Below are 17386 nucleotides of genomic sequence, written 5' to 3'. Positions count from 1 at the left end.
GAAGTTTTATATCTTCTTTGGAAAAAATTTTCTGTGCTAGTTCCAGATTTTCTTTCAGAGCAGGTTAGTCAGCAGTGTTGCACAATAAGTTATCCAGTTCTGAAGATATCAAATATGGTAACAAACCATACAAAAAACACATTCCAGATTTCTTAAAGCATCACTGCTCCAGCCCAAGTAAACTAGTTCACATCTGACTTAATAATCTAAGATTAAATTGCTTATTAATGTCACCCATTTCATGAATGCATATACAGATCCATACCTTTCCTATGATTAATTGTAGCCTTAGGGTTTACACAAAATATTCATTAAGACAAACTAAATTAAAGCCACTTCCATTCCTAATGGGCGCCCACAGAAGAGATTTAACTGAGCTGCCTGAAACTCTCATATTCACCAATTCAATCTTTTCTTCTGCACCAACACTGCAGACATATCCTAAAGGATAAGCACATCCATTCCAATTACATCTTAGTTTTACCCAGCACTGTGATCCTTTAGGCAATATTTGGTGCCGAGTTTTTCAGAAGCATTAAAATAACAGACATTTTGAAAGTCTTTCTGTAGAAAACTAGTTTAAGGCGGTGTCGGGTTTTTGAAGAACCTCAGTTTTGCTCCACTACAACCCCTTCTTGTTTTGCATACCTAAAACAACCTACAATTGCATCTGAATGCACACTGTGCCGTAGCAAACTGGTTTTGAGGTTTCATTGTCCCAGGTGAGGTCTCTGCAGGTAAGGTCTCTGCATCTACGGATGTCACTTAAAGGCTAAGAAGTTTAAAAAAAAGCTACAGAAACGATTTAGCCTGATGAAGGAAGACGAACAATGAACAAGAGCCAGGCAGCTTAGCTGTGCAGCGTGTTTAGAGCGTAGATAAAGAGGGTCCAGAAGCAGCGCAATCCTCGAGCCCTGGCGCTGTAGGAACACCATTTACGCAGGGCAGGGCCATAACAGTTAAGAACATATCAGGAAGCTCAACAATGTCACTTCAGTTCTCAAATGCTTTCCTAAACACCATTTATACATGGCAAAGTTGTACCAGTTCAGAAGACACTGGGAAGCTCAAGAGCCTCAGCTTTCAAACACTTTCATAAACTACATCTAAGTCGCAACAAGTCAAGCAGGCAGCTTGCATGGGGAACGCATGAGCAGAGCCGGACTGTGCCGACACAACGGGGCAAGTGGGGCCCCCAGCGGGCACCCTCCGGCTCCTGGCATACCCCCCCAGCCCCCAGCAGCCCTGGCACCCTCCTGACCCAGGCAACCCCTGGCCACCTACACCCACGGCGCCCAGGCAACCTCCCTCCCCTGGCAATCAACCTTGGCACCCCCAACCCCTGGACAACCCCATATCCCAGCATTTCCCCCCCAACACAGCTCCCGAGCACACCTGTAACATCCCCTCACTCAGCCAATCCCACCCGGATCCTGGCAATGTCCCCCTGGCAGCCCTGGCACCTCCCTCCTCGAGACCCCCCCAGCCCCTGGGCACCCCCCCCATATCCCGGCATCTCCCCCCACCCCCCCAATCCAGCTCCCAGGCAAGCCCAGCACTACTTCCCACTAGGGCAATCTCCCACGACCCTCAGGCAGCCCTGGCACCCCCGGTTCCCAAATGGGACCACGGCACCCTCCTCTAAGCCCCCGGGCACCTCCCGGCCTTTGGGGTGCCCTGGCACCTCCACACGGGCACCCCCATAACTCAGCATTCCTCCTAGCTCCCGGGCAGCCCTGGCACCTCCCCCAACTCCAGCAATGCCCCCCCGGCCCTCAATCAGCCCTGGCACCCCCACACTCCAGCAATTCCTCCCTCCCGGCCCTCGAGCAGCTCTGGCACCGCCACACGGGCACCCCCATATTCCAGCATCCCCCTCAGTTCTCAGGCAGCTCTAGCATCCCTACACGGGCTCCCCCTTAACTCAGCATCCCCCCAGCTCCCGGGAAGCCCTGGCAGCCCCTTCACTCCAGCAACCCCCTACCCCTCGGGCAGCTCTTGCACCGCCACACAGGCTCCCCAGCTCTACACGAGAACCCCCATATCTCAGAATTTCCCCCCCAGCTCTCGGGCAGCCCTGGCACCCCCAACTCCAGCAATCCCCCCCCTCCCCGGCCCTCAGTCACCCCTAGCACCTCCCCCCACTCCAGCATCCCCCCCTCCCGGCCTTCGGGGTGCCCTGGCACCCCCACACGGGCTCCCCCATAACTCAGATTTCCTCCTAGCTCCTAGGCAGCCCTGGCACTCCCCACAGCTCCAGCAATCCGCTCCCGGGCCCTCAGTCAGCCCTGGCACCCCCACACTAAAACAATCCCCCCCGCCCACCCCCGACACTCAGACAGCCCTGGCACCGCCACACAGGCTCCCCAGCCCCACACGGGCACCCCCATATCTCAGAATTTCCCCCCGGCCCTAAGTCAGCCCTGACACCCCCCCAACTCCAGCAATGCCCCCCCCGGCCCTCAGTCAGCCCTGGCACCGCCACACGGGCGCCCCCCGGTTCCTGGCACCCCCAACCCGGGCCTTGTCCCCGATACCCCCTCAGCCCCCGGCGATTGCCCTGGGGCCCCGGGAGGGCGCGGCGGCGCCGCCGGTACCTGCTCGCCCCGCTCCGCTCGCCCCGCCGCTCGGCTAAGATGGCGGCCGCGCGCCCCGCGGCGCATTTATCCCCGCCCATCGGCCGCTCGGCGCTCCCCGCCGGGCCTGGCGCCTGGCGCCACCGCACCGCCCCGGCTCCCGCCCCGACTGGCGGCCGAGCGCCGAGCAGTCGATCGGGCGCCGCGCCGCCATTTGGGAGCGGGCGGCGGGCGAGGGGCGAGCGAAGGCCGCTGGGCTTCTCTCCCCTTGGAGCCGTCCAGAATCGCAGGATCATGGGATGGTTTGGGTCAGAAGGGACCTCAAAGCCCAACCAGTTTCTCCCCCAAAGCAAAAGTCCATGCAGAATCACAGGATCGTGGGACGGTTCAGGTTGGAAGAGACCTCAAAGTTCATCCAGCTTCTCCTCCAATGGAAGAGTCCATCCAGAATCACAGAATCATGAAATGGTTCAGGTTGGAAGGGACTTAAAAGCCTATCCAGCTTTTCCCCCAGTGGAAAAGTCCATGCAAAATTACAGATGATGGAATGGTTTGGGTCAGAAGGGACCTCAAAGCTCATCCAGCTTTTCCCCCAAAGCAAAAGTCTCTGTAGAATCATAGAATCATGGAATGCCTTGGGTCAGAACAGACCTCAAAGCCCATCCAGCCTTTCCCCCAGTAGAAATGTCCATGCAAAATCATAGAATCATGGAATGGTTCAGGTCAGAAGGGACTTCAAAACCCATCCAGTTTTTTCCTCCAAGGGAGGAAGTCCATGCAGAATCAAGGATGATGGGATGGTTTGGGTCGGAAGGGACCTCAACGCCCATCCAGTTCCACCCCTGCCATGGGCAGGGACACCTCCCACTGGATCAGGGGCTCCAAGCCCCATCCAACCTGGCCTTGAACCCCTCCAGGGATGGGGCAGCCACCACTGCTCTGGGCAACCTGGGCCAGGACATCCCCACTCTCACAGCAAAACATTCCGTCCTCAGATCCATCCATCCATCCATCCATCCCCTGTGCATGCTGGGCAACGCTCCCAGTGGGAGCTGGCTCTGCTGGGGCAGAGGTGTTCCCAGCATTCCACAGCCCAACCTCTCTCCGCTCAGGCCCTGAAACCTTTCAGCACAGCACATCAGATGGTGGACAAGTTACCGTCAAAGGAAAGCTTCCAAGGACAGCTTCCATTGAGAAGTAAAACACTTATCCCAGAATGGTTTTTAAAGAGCATTCACACTTGCATTTACAGTCATGTATTAGTTGTTAATTAAATAAGCACTTCGCTAAAAAGAGCCTCCAGCAAAATTCTCTTACCCTTATTTGGGATTTCTCTACAGAAGGAGGCTTATTCTGATATAAACCAAGTCTTGAGTTCAGCTAAAATCCCATTAATTTCACAGAGGCGTAGGAAGGGCAAGAAAAAAGCAGCACTGTTGAGCTTGCCTCTCTGAAGCACCAAATAGGAAAAAAAATTAAGTCTCTAGCTACTGGTGCCCTCCAGAAACAGCTGTCGTTGCCAAGTAATAGGAGATTGAAATGGGGATGGCAACCAGTAGCTCTGAAAGGTTGAAGCAGAAATTTACATGTCCCTAAAATACTGTGACTCAGTACTCTATACCCATATGTTCTAGGAGTTAGCCGCTTATTCCGGTGTAATAATGCCCTCAACATAGAGGATGTTGCTAAAAGAAGGATTTAACTACACTGCTGTAGCACTCTGCAAGACAAACCATGTGGAGGTCTCAGCCTTTCTATTAGGAAAAGCGCTTACACTCTTCTTTTTCCTATCAAAAACACAGAAAAAATAAAAGCCAGATCCAGCTGGTGCATATACCAAGGACAAAATTGATGACTGTGAACTGTGCTTTTCAAATTCTTCTAGAGCAGCTTTACTCTTCAGTGTCACATTTAAACTGGAGTCCTCTGACACAGGCACACAGTTTATGTGACTTAGCAGGAGTCACAGCCACGTATCTGAGGGCAAGAGTCGGCCCAGGAGAAACAAATAAACTCAGAGCAGTGTGTACAGTAAATTTCCACATGGCTTAAAACCGAGCACATCCCTGTGACATGGTAGACAGTCATGCCAATTTGGGCAAAATAGGCAAAAGGAGCTTAAAATATTGTATGGATAAGAACATGCCATGTGAAGGGAAAGGAAAGAGTGATACCCACCTCAGGAGGAGATGGTTTTGACAGAAGACCATTCATAAAGTTTTAAACTTGTTTTAAAAGAGTAGAAGGATCAAGGATTGTAGTGGTGGAACAGATGAACGCAGATGCGGAGGAAAGCAAGCCAAACTGCAGATAGTTAAACATGTAGCACACGCAAAGAAATACTGTAATTACAAGAAAGAAAGAAAAAAGCAAACAAGGAAACCGACCAAAGAAACTCAAACATTACAGCACTAAAGTAGAAGGGAAACAAAAAGGGGACAAACTTTCCCAAACAAACGGAAAACTGCTAGCAATCTTCTGAGGGTGATCTGGTTTATATTGTGTTTAGTGGTTGGGTTTACAGTGTCCAGGTATTAGACTGCCATTCAGTCTGAGCCACATTCAAAGCACTGTGCTTCTGCACATTATTTTGACCAATGCTCTAAATTATTCTCTTATTCCCCCATAAGATTTTTATTTTCTTGAGTAAGAGAACGTTGCTTAGGAAAAAAAATAAGTCAAGTTAGATACAGAAGAAGTCCAGCATGGAGAGACCATGAAGAAAGTGGCCTTGAACAAATCAAGCAGGATCAACCTAAAAGAGAAAGACTCCAAACAAGAAATATCTTATTTGTATGATGGTGCATGAGCTATTCATATTTCATAGTTCAGCTGAAAGACTTCTATTATTTCCCCGTGTCACTGAAGTCATCAAAGAAGAGGGGTGGGAATGTAATTTATAGTTTGTTTGGGATTTTTCATGCATTGTAGAATTTAAATGGCATACATTATAACAATAGAACATCTTATTTATGAAGTTGTTAAAGCAGTAAACTTGTTTTGCTGGAATGTAAACCGTAGCACAGTCTGTACACATTAATTATTTCTGTTGTTTAATCCTGAACAAACTCTTAACTTTTTATTTTATGCATATCCAAAATGGGCTGGCTACGGTGCCTACCTTTCACCACCCTATTGAGCATCTCTCCAGCCAAACAGCAAAGCTCTTTGGGAGTTCCCCAAACTTGGGAGGGGTTTTTTTTCTATATTAAAGTAACACCTGGCTTCCCACAGGCACCATAGATTAAGCATGTATTGACTTCTTTACATCCCTGGGAAGGCTGGACTCTGGAAGGAGATCTATTTGAGGAATTCCTGCACGCAGAGAACTCAAGGGAGGTCAGTCAGGGTATGAGATGGGCTCGTGTAAGCTTGTGTGTCGGCAATCCTGCAGACAAGTCGGCAATCCTTCAGTAAGTCCTCATCTGCTGTAGAGTCAAGTCACGTCCTGTATGATACAGAATGCACTGTCCGAAACAAGCTTTGTGTGTGCTGTTAGTACTTCACACTTCAGTATCTCTTTTTAAATTCACTTTGGCTTATTTACTTGCAGGATCAAGCCAATATCAGTGCTTTAGAACAGTTACCAAAAGCTATTTCTTCTCTTCCATTTCACGCACCTGCACGCCCTGCGAGACACGCTGCCTGAGGTCAGCACGCTGTGCCATAGTCACCTCCACAGAGCTGCAAGGAAGTTTTGCCTTATCTGCTGACAACATCAATATAAATTTTAGTTATTCACTTTATTTTTCCCTTTCTTTCTTCTTTGGTTTTTTACTGCTTTAAACATGTTTCTTCAATGAAAGTGTTATCTAAAAAAACCATATGCAATTCCTTGTACTGTCAAGGACTATAATCCTCTACAGATTGGTCTGTTCTTCCAGAATCCATTCAGTCTCTAATCTTGTAATCCATCTGTTAGGTATTCATACATGGATGGTTCTTGGGATGTCCTTATATAAACTTAACGATAAAAATATTTGATGAAAACATCAATTGCCATAGATTTTCAATACAAGTTTGTGTTGGACCACTTCAGAGTAAAATTGAAACAGATTTTCATTAAGCCTTATGGTAATAAATAAGTCACTCTAAGAGAGCAGCTATAACCAGCAAGCAATAATCTCTTAACTGAAAAAGAAAAGTTGCCTTCCCCTTTCTTCACTGGCAATCTCACATGAGACATTCTGAAAATGCTCAACAACCCCTCTACCAGTTTCCAGCCCACCATATGCTCCTGCTGTCATTTATGGTATTGCAGCTATCCAGTGTCTCTGGGCTCTTTATATGCAGTGCAGCAGAGAATTTCAGCTTCTCTGATTTCACTGCAATGTAATTTGCTTCTAGGAAAATCCAGAGGCACTGCACTACCCCATCCAGTTCTCTCAGACTCTTCTCCAGACAGGAGGAGTTCAGTTGCTCTCCTGAATTTTAGGTACTCATTTGCAGCACTTACTACCAAGATTTATTTTTCTTTTAGTGTGAAAAGAAGCTGTGACACACAAGAGTGCTGGTTATAGCTTTGAAACCTGAGCTATCAAGCGCAGGTGCTGCGTGCAGACAATTGTCCCTGCTGTGTGACTCAGCCCGTGACTCTTGCCTCCTTTGCCGTTGTGGACCTCAGCTACCCCTTTGTTTGCAAATGCAGTACAAGGTGACCAAAAACCTAAGATAAAAAATAAAAAATAAAACTATCAGTAAAGCCATATGGTTTCAAAGTGTTAAATTGTGTCTGACAGGTATAATTTTATTCTCTTAGGTAACCGTGGCTGTGGTTTTTCCCTGTGGCTGGAAATGCACTGGAGGGACAGCAAGATTCCCAACAGAAGGATCAAGACTCTGGGTAACAGTCCTCTCTTCTCAGACAGAGCTTAGGAAGCTTCAAAGAGGAGCATAAGACAAACGTACTAAAGCAATTGCTGTACCATCATCTGCTGAGAGTATCAAAGCATGAAAACCATTTAAGAACAATGTTTTATAAATTTAATGTGGAGATGCTGAACTGAAGGGTGCCACCTGCACAATGAATAAACACTTAGTCTGGATAAGCATCACTGGAGCTCCAACAGGGGTAAAAAAGCCCTAGCCTTTAATTTGTTGCTATTTGAACAGTCACTCCTACTCTGTAGACAACAAATACAGCACTTTGATTTATACATGTGCTATTTTTGAAACCTAACCAAACTGGTTTATTTGGTTTATTTTGACTTTCTGAAAAAGTCTAACCACAATAAAATCTATTCAGAGCTGGGTACTGCAGTTTAAAAATAACAAAGCAGAAATAGCTCTTTCCTGACAAACGTTTTTAGAAACTAGCCTGAATAATATATAATTGCTCAGCTGCAGAAGACTTTTTCTTATACCTGATACAGCTGCATAAAGAGAGAACGATCATCTCATTTGGCATAACCTCAAGCTATGCATTGTTTTTCCAGTGCAGGGACAGTTTCTAGTGTGTGATAACCAAGCTGTATTCAATACTTGGTTTCTCTAGAAGTTATTCGTCGTAATAATGTCCGTTAGGATGACAGCAGAATTTCAGTTTGCTGTGGAGAATCACAAGCGTTGGATCAGTAGCGACAGGGCAGACGTGTGCACATGCACACGTGTATGACTGTGTCTGAGTCTGTACGTTCAGAACTGATTACAACTGCCTGAGAGGAGGTTATAGTGAGGTGGGTGTTGGTCTTTTTTCCCAAGTGACAGGTGACAGGACAAGGGGGAATGGCCTCAAGCTCCCCCAGAGGAGGTTCAGGTTGGGGACTGTTTACAAGGGTTTGTAGTGATAGGACGAGGGGCAATGAGTATAAACTGGAGAGGGGCAGATTTAGACTAGAAATAAGGAGGAATTTCTTTGCAATGAGAGCAGTGAGGCACTGGAACAGGTTGCCCAGGGAAGCTGTGTTCAAGGCGAAGTTGGATGGGGCTTGGGCGGCTGCCAGTGGGAGGTGTCCCTGCCCATGGCAGGCAGTGGAACTCATGGGCTTTAAGGTCCCTTCCAACCCAAACCATTCTATGATTCTGTGATTCTGTGACATTAGGAAAAACCTCTTCACCAAAAGGGTCATCGGGCATTGGAACGGCTGCCCAGGGAGGTGATTGAGTCCCCATCCCTGGGAGTATTTAAAAGACAGAGAGACAAGGTAATTAAGGGCATGGTTTAGTGGCAGATAGGTATGGTTGGACTCAATGATCTCAGAGGTCTTTTCCAACCTGGTGATTCTATGTTAAGGAGGGATAGTAGGCAACAAAAGAGGAAAATTAAAACATCCCTTTATCTTTTCAGAAATCCTATTTGTTGTGCTTCTTCATAGAAAAACCAAACATTTTTTGTTAGAGTTTTGAGGAGGAATCTGTTCTTGTTGTTTTACATTTGTACTGTGTACAGAAACGCTCTCATACATTCTTTTTGATGTCACACTCTGCGCTTATCAAAGGCAGATCCAAAGAGACAAGGGGCTCAAAAGCAGTCTAGCCAGGGTATCTATCCAGTGCTCTCCAGCACTGCTGTTCCCAGATACAGCCCCACTAATCACTCTGTAGGTTTGAGGTTGTAAATACCTGGCATCATTCAAAGGTTCAATGTATCCAGCAAGAAGACTAAAGTCCATTTCAGCCATGTGCACACATTCATACGCTAAGAGAACTGGAACTCGTTTACTGGGTCCTGTTATAAAGAGCTATGCTAAGTAAGGAAAAACCCCAAGTACTTGGCTTTCAGCACAAGCCTATTTATCCATTGTCTTTCAAGTTCATCTCAAACATTCAGATAATCAAAGATAGGTGATCAAAGGCATACATTACCTTTGGCAAATATACCCATTTTAGCCAGCCTTTGATACTCTGTACCTCACTGTCACATACAGCAAATTGGGCTTAGAAGGGTAGGACCATTAAAAATCACAGTGTAAGCACATAACTTCAGACACAGTGTGCTAATGGAAACGGGACAACAGTGACAGATGGCTGTTATTAAGCTCATTAAGCTTGGTAGCTGTACAAGCATAACATCTCTGTGTAAAGGATGCACGTATGTAGCTTTTCAGAGTGGGAGTGAGGTGCACTGGTGACAATTTCAGCCGGTGCCACCAGACCACGTCTCTGTTGCAGGTATCAGCATAATTCTTGTCAGCAGCAGAACACAGCGCGTGGAGCTCTGTGCAATGATACCCCAGCTTAGGTGTGCTGTTTTAAAGAAATTGCATATGTGTATGGCTAATTTAGTCTGGTTTAGAGGTGGGGGATGTTTTTGTCAGATGTTTCATGTCATCTGTTAAGGTGGTTTTGTTACAAATTCATTCCCCTCAGACGGGCTGATGGTGCTCACACTGATGATACACATCAGGATAGGCTTTTCCTCCAACAGAAAAGTCAGTGCAGAATCACAGGATCATGGCTGGGTTGGGTTGGAAGGGACTTCAAAGCCCATCCAGTTCCACCCCTGCCATGGGCAGGGACACCTCCCACTGGATCAGGGGCTCCAAGCCCCATCCAACCTGGCCTTGAACCCCTCCAGGGATGGGGCAGCCACTGCTTCCCTGGGCAACCTGGGCCAGGGCCTCCCCACCCTCACAGCAAAACATTTCTCCCTAAGACCTCATCTCAGTCTCCCCTCTTTAAGGTGGAAACCGTTCTCCCTCATCCTGTCCCTGCCCTCCCTGATCAAGAGCCCCTCCCCAGCTTTCCTGAAGCCGTGTTCAGCACTGGAAGCTGCTCTAAGGTCTCCTGGGAGCCTTCTCTTCTCCAGGCTGAACAACCCCAACTCTCTCAGCCTGTCCTCGTACAGGAGGTGCTCCAGCCCTCTGATCATCTCTGTGCCCTCCTTTGGACTTGCTGTAACAGATCCATGTAATCATGCTTAAAGCTTCCAATACAAGATGATGTTCATTTTTGGTCTTATTTCTGTAAGATTTTTTTTTTAATTTCTTTTTGCAAGATAATAAAAACCCAAAACAATGCTATGAGCAAAACAACTCAATTACTTTCACAGTAATTAGCAAAGACATCAGGTCAAAGGAATGCAAACATACGAGTCTACTGCTATGCCTCCCTGCAGACTCCACTGTGCTGCGCTGGTAGATTTGTTAAATCTTTCAGCAATTGCAGAGAAATGAGTATCGACATGTCTGCTTGTTCCTGAGTATTTTTGATACTTTCAGGATGTGTATCTAATACTCAGATATATTCAGATTAGTTTATTTAGAGGTTCTTTAATTTCAGACTTATTTCTGGTGGAGACAGAAGCTTTCTATTAGCAACAAATTATCTCAGCCTTTCTTCTGCATTTCACCTAGATGGAACAGTGATGTAAGAACTTCAGTAAAACACTATTGCTGAGACATCAGTTTTATTTGATAGTAAGGCTGAATAAATAAAAGCAAAATCTGTTTTGGGGACTTAAGCCCTGTTTTTCATAAAGTTAGTGTTGATAACATCTTTGTGAGGTCGAGTAACCTGGTGCTATGTTCACACAGTAACCTGGCAGGAAATTAAAAAAAAAAAAAAGGTATTTTTCCCCCATAAGATATATAAAGCTGAATGGAAGGAAAACAAAAGCAAATTCTTGTTGCCAGTATATATTTACTGATAATGCCAACGTGGGCTTTGGTGACTTCGACACACCACCATTTTAATTCTTTTATGTATGCCATGCTATTACCTTAATTATAAACTGAGCATTATAGAATCATAATCATAGAATGGTTTGGGTTGGAAGGGACCTCAAAGCCCATCCAATTCCACCCCCTGCCATGGGCAGGGACACCTCCCACTGGATCAGGGGCTCTAAGCCTTGAACACCTCCAGGGATGGGGCAGCCACCACCGCTCTGGGCAACCTGTTCCAGGGCCTCACCACTCTCATCATGAAGAAATTCCTCCTTATGTCTAGTCTAAATCTGCTACTCTCCAGTTTATATCCATTCTCTCCAGTTTATAGCCATTAAAGTGCAGTCTTACAGGGTCAGTGGTCATTTATGATGGTTCTGTAATTACAATGAGGTTAAATTGTCCCCGAGGCAAGCAGGGTGTAAATCAGAGGCATTATTGCCATCTGGGGAGGGCCGAGACATCTGCCCAGGACGTACCTGACAGCTACATCTCTTCTACGACTGTCTTTTGAAAATGAGCGAAGATGGATTTTTTTCCTCTTGTGAAGGCCCCGTGGTGAATAAGAAACAGGTCGAGCAAAGATAACTTGCGTGCAGTCTTGAGATGCTTTACAGCCAAGCCTCTGGCACTTGACCCAACGCTCTCTGGGTAAATTCTCTGACTTTTTGTAGCATTCAGGATGACAGACTTCAAAATTAGCTCTTTCAACTGAGCATTTGGTTGAAACATTCAGTACAAAGCAACAAAGTTATTTCCCCGCATGATGAATTTTGATTTATCAAGTTTTCAAGTAGGATCGTGCAATTCACAAGAATCGTGAAATTCACAAGAATGTGAACAAAATGTCTTACTCTTTTTTTTTCCCTAGGCTTCATTTAGTATTTGATAACATACAACTGTAAAACATAAAACATACTCTGTTTTAGTGAGTATACACACAGTTTTGTTCAAATTAAATATTGCATATTTTGATATACAAGTTTCCAGAATATTTGAAACACGGGATACCTTTTATATATTATTATAAATTAAATGTATTATAAATTAATATTTCACACCTGCTTTGTTTATGCCTAGGAGAGTTTCCACTGAAACGAAAGATCGAACCTCACATTTTTAGTGCCAACGTAGTAAAACATATTACTGAGATTATTTACTTTCATAAATTTATGTATGATCACTACCCTTTCCCCTTTAACTTCTACAGTTGTGCTTTCCTACCCATCTTCATATCGCTGAGATGGGTGTGGGAAGTCAAGATTTGCCTTAGAATTTTGAAATGGGGGATAAAAAACCCCCCAACCACACAACAAAAATTAAAAAAAGAAGCAAAACCAAGCACAACCTTAGAACACATAAGGATTTAAAAATTAAAATACTATCCTTACCTGCCAGAACAGGATTTACTAAATTTAGTAAACTCCCTATTAGTAAATTGACAATAAAAAAGAAAAATCATCTCTTCCAGATGCACCTGGCATTCTGCTTTGCTTTGGATTCTCTCCAGGGTGGGCCGTCACTTTTAAATGCACAAATATGTAACGATATATGCCAAGTGTTACTGCAATTATGTCTTCATTAGAACACACCTTAGAGCAGTCTAGAATATTTAAAGGTTATCAGCACAAAGCTGGAGCACTATGCACTACCCTAAGTGTAACAATTTGTCCTTGCCGTGTTCAAAGCAGTGAAATCTGATATTAAAATGCATCCCAATGCCTCTGCTATCTGGAGGAGCAGAGCGAGCGTAACCACAGTAAAATCTTACGTTAAAGACACTGAGTTATTGTACATGCGTTAGCCGGTATTTTATAATTAAAACATGGGACGTAAGGAGCTTCCATTTCTCAAGAGGGGTGGCCACTGGCAGCTAGTTCATACATTTGAAAAACACAATGAAATCCCACCTCTAAGTAGGTGAAATATAAAACAGCCCAGTTCAAGGGTGTTCACTTTTGTAGCAATCCTAGGAAATCTTTGGGTATGGGTGGGAAATAGGAACTCTTCTCATATATACCCTCATATAACCCCACGGCAGAGGAGTTGGAACTAGATGATCTTTAAGGTCCCTTCCAACCCAAACTCTTCTATGATTCTATTATACTTGACACAGTGGAGTTCATATGGAACAACAGAACATAGATTTATTTCGTTTAATACAAGCCATGTAATTCACTTGAGCATTTAATTTAAACACGTGGGAAATCCTAGTTTCTCTTAGGGATAGGAAATAGACTTGAGCAATTAAAAATCATCTGGTTACTTTTCCCGGTAGCTTTTTGTTGTTTGTTTTTGTAGGAAGTTAAGAATTCTCTGAGGAAAGCTCCAAGACGTTTGTGTGGCTTTGTGAGTAATGGAAAGAATTTACAACCAAATTTGCTACTGCAGCATAGCGATACGGAACAATAAATAACAAAATAGTCAAGAAGTAAGGATCACTATGACTCCCTTTCTATGAAATAGCTTTTTCTAAAGGAAATTAGAACAACTTACATGAAACATTATGATGCTTGCTTGCCACAGAAGCCTATCGTGGAATTTGGCAAAACACCAGATGTTTTAATTACCTTTACTCTGTAGTTCAAGTTCTTGGTAAGAAAGTACTACTTGGAAGTAGCTAATACTGGAGAATTTGATAACGTAGAGTGAATTCAATTGTTCTGCTGGGTCAGAAAACTAAGCAGTCCTTAAAAAAAACCAACTGAAATAATGTTTTATAAAGGAAGACTTGACAGGGATGTAAAATGCTAGGTAGTTGAAGTGGAGCAGTATAATAAACAATCATTTGCATGTGTTATTACAAATAACAATTATTTTCTTATGAAAATAGGTTGTTTTCCTATTGAATACTGCATCCCTCATGCAAGGAAAAGAAAGGAGTTTCAAGAACACTCTCACCATAGAAGGAGAGCACGTAGAAGTATTATTTCATTATAACTCCATGCAGCAGTAAACTTTCAAAGTAATAAGTCATATAAATACTACTCTTACCACAATTATTTACTACAAGGTTTAACACCCTTGGTCTTCATTAGCATTTTAGAATGAATGGATGTCATTCTGACTGTCAGTATGTCACACGGGAGCAGCTGTTGATATACTGTACAGTTGCTTTCAGCTACATCAGCATATATCTTCCAACAACCCAAACTGCTTTATCTTTAAGCTTAACCTGAACGTGTTATTCCAATTTCCCATTGATGTTACAATAGTTAAACAAACAGCGAAAAGCCTGCTGCTGTCAGGCACCCTTAATCACTCCCTGCCTGCATATGTTTCTCTCTTCCCCACCTTCCCTGCCACCATCACTTCCAAAGCTGTTGCATCACCTGCCCTGCATTAGATATTTGCCACCCAGTATGCTTTCCCACGGAGAATCATGGAGTAGTTGGGTTGGAAGGGACCTCAAAGCCCATCCAGTTCCACCCCTGCCATGGGCAGGGACACCTCCCATGGGATCAGGTGCCCAAGCCCCATCCAACCTGGCCTTGAACCCCTCCAGGGATGGGGCAGCCACCACTGCTCTGGGCAACCTGAGCCAGGGCCTCCCCACCCTCACCATGAAGAAATTTCTCCTTCTGTCTAGTCTAAATCTGTCCCTCTCCAGTTTATACCCATTGCCCCTCATCCTATTGCTCCAAGACTTTGTAAACAGTCCCTCCCCAGCTTTCTTGCAGCCCCTTCAGGTACTGGAACATCGCTGTACGGTTTTTTCAGAGCCTTCTCTTCTCCAGGCTGAACAACCCCAACTCTCTCAGCCTATCTGAATGCCAGCTGCATGGGGCTATTTATAATTCAGAGATTACAGGGGGGAGGGCTTTTTTATTCATAAAAGTTATAGAATTGGGCTAAAATAAAAGTTTTTGCAAGCTATTCTTACTCAAAGTAGATGCTATCAGTCAGATTTAACTGAGTCAGTCTTTAAACGTCTTTAGAGAACGTTTTGGTTTTTTGTTTAATGTCCTGACACAAGCTCTCACTTTGAGCACAAGCAGCGTGAGTATGACCCTGCACAACAGCCACAGGTTTGCTCAGAGCAAGCCCCAGGTCTGCCAGAGGGCAGCAGCTCATGGTTGAAGGGTCACACTGCATCAGAGCACCTGGGCTACATCCTCATCTGTCCCTGGGGATTTGGTCCAGTGGTCTGTACCTCGGGTTTCTCCTCTGGAAAGCAGGAGCACTGCGATGCTTTGAGGCGTAGGTGCCATTTCACAATGCACAGAACACAGCCTAATAATATCCTGCTGCCAAAGGGACAATCCCCTTTCCCCCTTCAGCCCCAGTTGCACGCTTCTGCCCCTTGTCTCACGCTGATCTAGCGGTCGTGACACTGCCAGGGTACTCCTGAAAACAAAAATCTCACTTATCTCGCAATCCCAGCACATGATCAGTACAAGGGAAGGAGCAGAAAGGGCCAGTTCGTGGACGAGGTGTGCAGGGACTGGATTTTCCCCATTTGGCGTGGCCTCCAGATCCAATTATTTGGTTTGTGAAACTGCAGCATAAGTAGCTGGAGACTCTGGGATTGCAGGAAGAGCCTCTTTTTGCATATGCAAAGTATCTCTTCAAGGCTATACCTTTCTACTCATCTGCTTATCACTGACTTGAGCAATATTATCATGTACAATCAGAGCTGAAGTTGGTAAATTAGGGGGTTTGTCCATTGTTCGATAATTCCACATATGCTATAATTAATTTACCCTTTGCACTGTAGGTATTGTCTGGTTTGGAAAAGGCCCGTGTGACTTCTTCAAAAGGTTATAAAAAAGCACAATAGGAGTAAAAAGAAAGGCAAGAAAATCTGCTGAGATACACAGTTTTTCAGGATTCTTGAATGTAAAACATGCATTTGAAAAACGCAATATTAGATTATGAAATACTAGATTACATCTTGTGCAAGTGAATGCAAAGCAACAGTCTAGGAAAAGGCAGCCTACACCGTGTAAACGGTAAGGGGTTGAGGTTTAGTTCTCATCAACCAGATGATGAGTACTTGTAGCACTGTATAAGTGCAGGGTGCACCTGCAGTTTGAATACAGCACGCAGATCTGTTCCTGGGCCAGAATATACGTTTAGTCAAATTGAGAGAAACAGAAAAAGGCAACAGGGACTTTTAGGGAGAAAAACCAACTTCTACACAATAAACAACTAACTAGATTAGGGCTCCTCAGCTGGGAAAACAGAAGGATGACAGAGAAAAATAAAGTTGCTTTCAGAAGACTCTCACATGACCTGTATGGACCTCTCGCATGCCTATATAGTCATCTCGTAGGGACTAAAAAGATAGATTTGAATAAGAATCAGGCAAACTCAGAAAGCAGACACTGTAGTATGTATTTGTAGGCATTTCCTATCCTAGATTCTCACAGCGCTTCACAAACCACAAGTCCAGTGACAGCTGATTAGGAAGAGTGCTGTGAACAGGCAAAAAAGTGTTTTCCCCATCTGTGATCTCCCACATTATAGCAATCAGTGTAACGGTTTCTCCGAATTAGAGGCTGATTTTCTACTTCTGTGTATTTGAAACTCTTTTATAGTTTCATGTATTCTGTAAGCTGCCTTTTTGGTTTTGTCTTCCCCTTGCTGTAATTTTGTATTTAACATACCAGAGCCAAGGGCTTTCACATTTTCATTTAGCAACAACTTGCTAAATGATAAATGACTTCTTGCAGCTGATAGTGCTCTTTGTTCTGCAGTTTATCTTTCTTTGGTTTTGAGAGAAAGATCCTTTCAACTTCTTTGTCTTCAAGGCCAGGTTGGATGAGCCTTGGGCAGCCTGATCCAGTGGGAGGTGTCCCAGCCCGTGGCAGGGGTGGGACTGGATGGGCTTTAAGGTCCCTTCCAACCCAGACTACTCTATGATTCTATGATTCTTTTTTTATTAAAGTCAGTAGATTGAACCTCTAGAATAACACCTTTAAACTACCTGTACTGCAGGCATTTAATCATTTTAGCTGTTACTTCAAGATGGAAAGACTGGTTTGCGGAAGGGTGCATGGTGAATCAGTGAGGGAGACTGGGAACAGAATGGAGGAGCAAAGGCAGGCTGGCAATCGCTTGATTCAATATCCAACTATACAACTTCCCTCATAATTCCTGTCATATAACAACAATAGCCTTCCTTCTTGGCAGCAGCTCCCCTGCAGTTTCCTTCACTGCCAGACACAGCTACGTGATACAAGCTAGAGCTGAACAGTATTG

At 44.7% G+C, this 17386-nt stretch overlaps 1 protein-coding gene across 3 annotated transcripts in view; it reads right to left on the bottom strand.

Moving 5' to 3' along the window:
• Window positions 1-17386, bottom strand: part of RAF1 (Raf-1 proto-oncogene, serine/threonine kinase) — an 82641-nt gene that overhangs the window by 40339 nt on the left and 24916 nt on the right. Inside the window, exon 1 of one of the 3 annotated variants that reach the window (XM_069865680.1) lies at window positions 2598-2690. The exons of the other annotated variants lie outside the window; for them this stretch is intronic. The gene's annotated coding sequence lies outside the window, so the exon portion shown is untranslated. Of the gene's footprint in view, window positions 1-2597; window positions 2691-17386 lie in introns of those variants that run through there. 3 annotated transcript variants of the gene reach the window in all.

This window comes from Phaenicophaeus curvirostris, chromosome 11 (genome assembly GCF_032191515.1).
Source record: "Phaenicophaeus curvirostris isolate KB17595 chromosome 11, BPBGC_Pcur_1.0, whole genome shotgun sequence".
Taxonomy (NCBI): Eukaryota; Metazoa; Chordata; class Aves; order Cuculiformes; family Cuculidae; genus Phaenicophaeus; species Phaenicophaeus curvirostris.
This window is presented reverse-complemented; position numbering and strand designations above follow the sequence as displayed.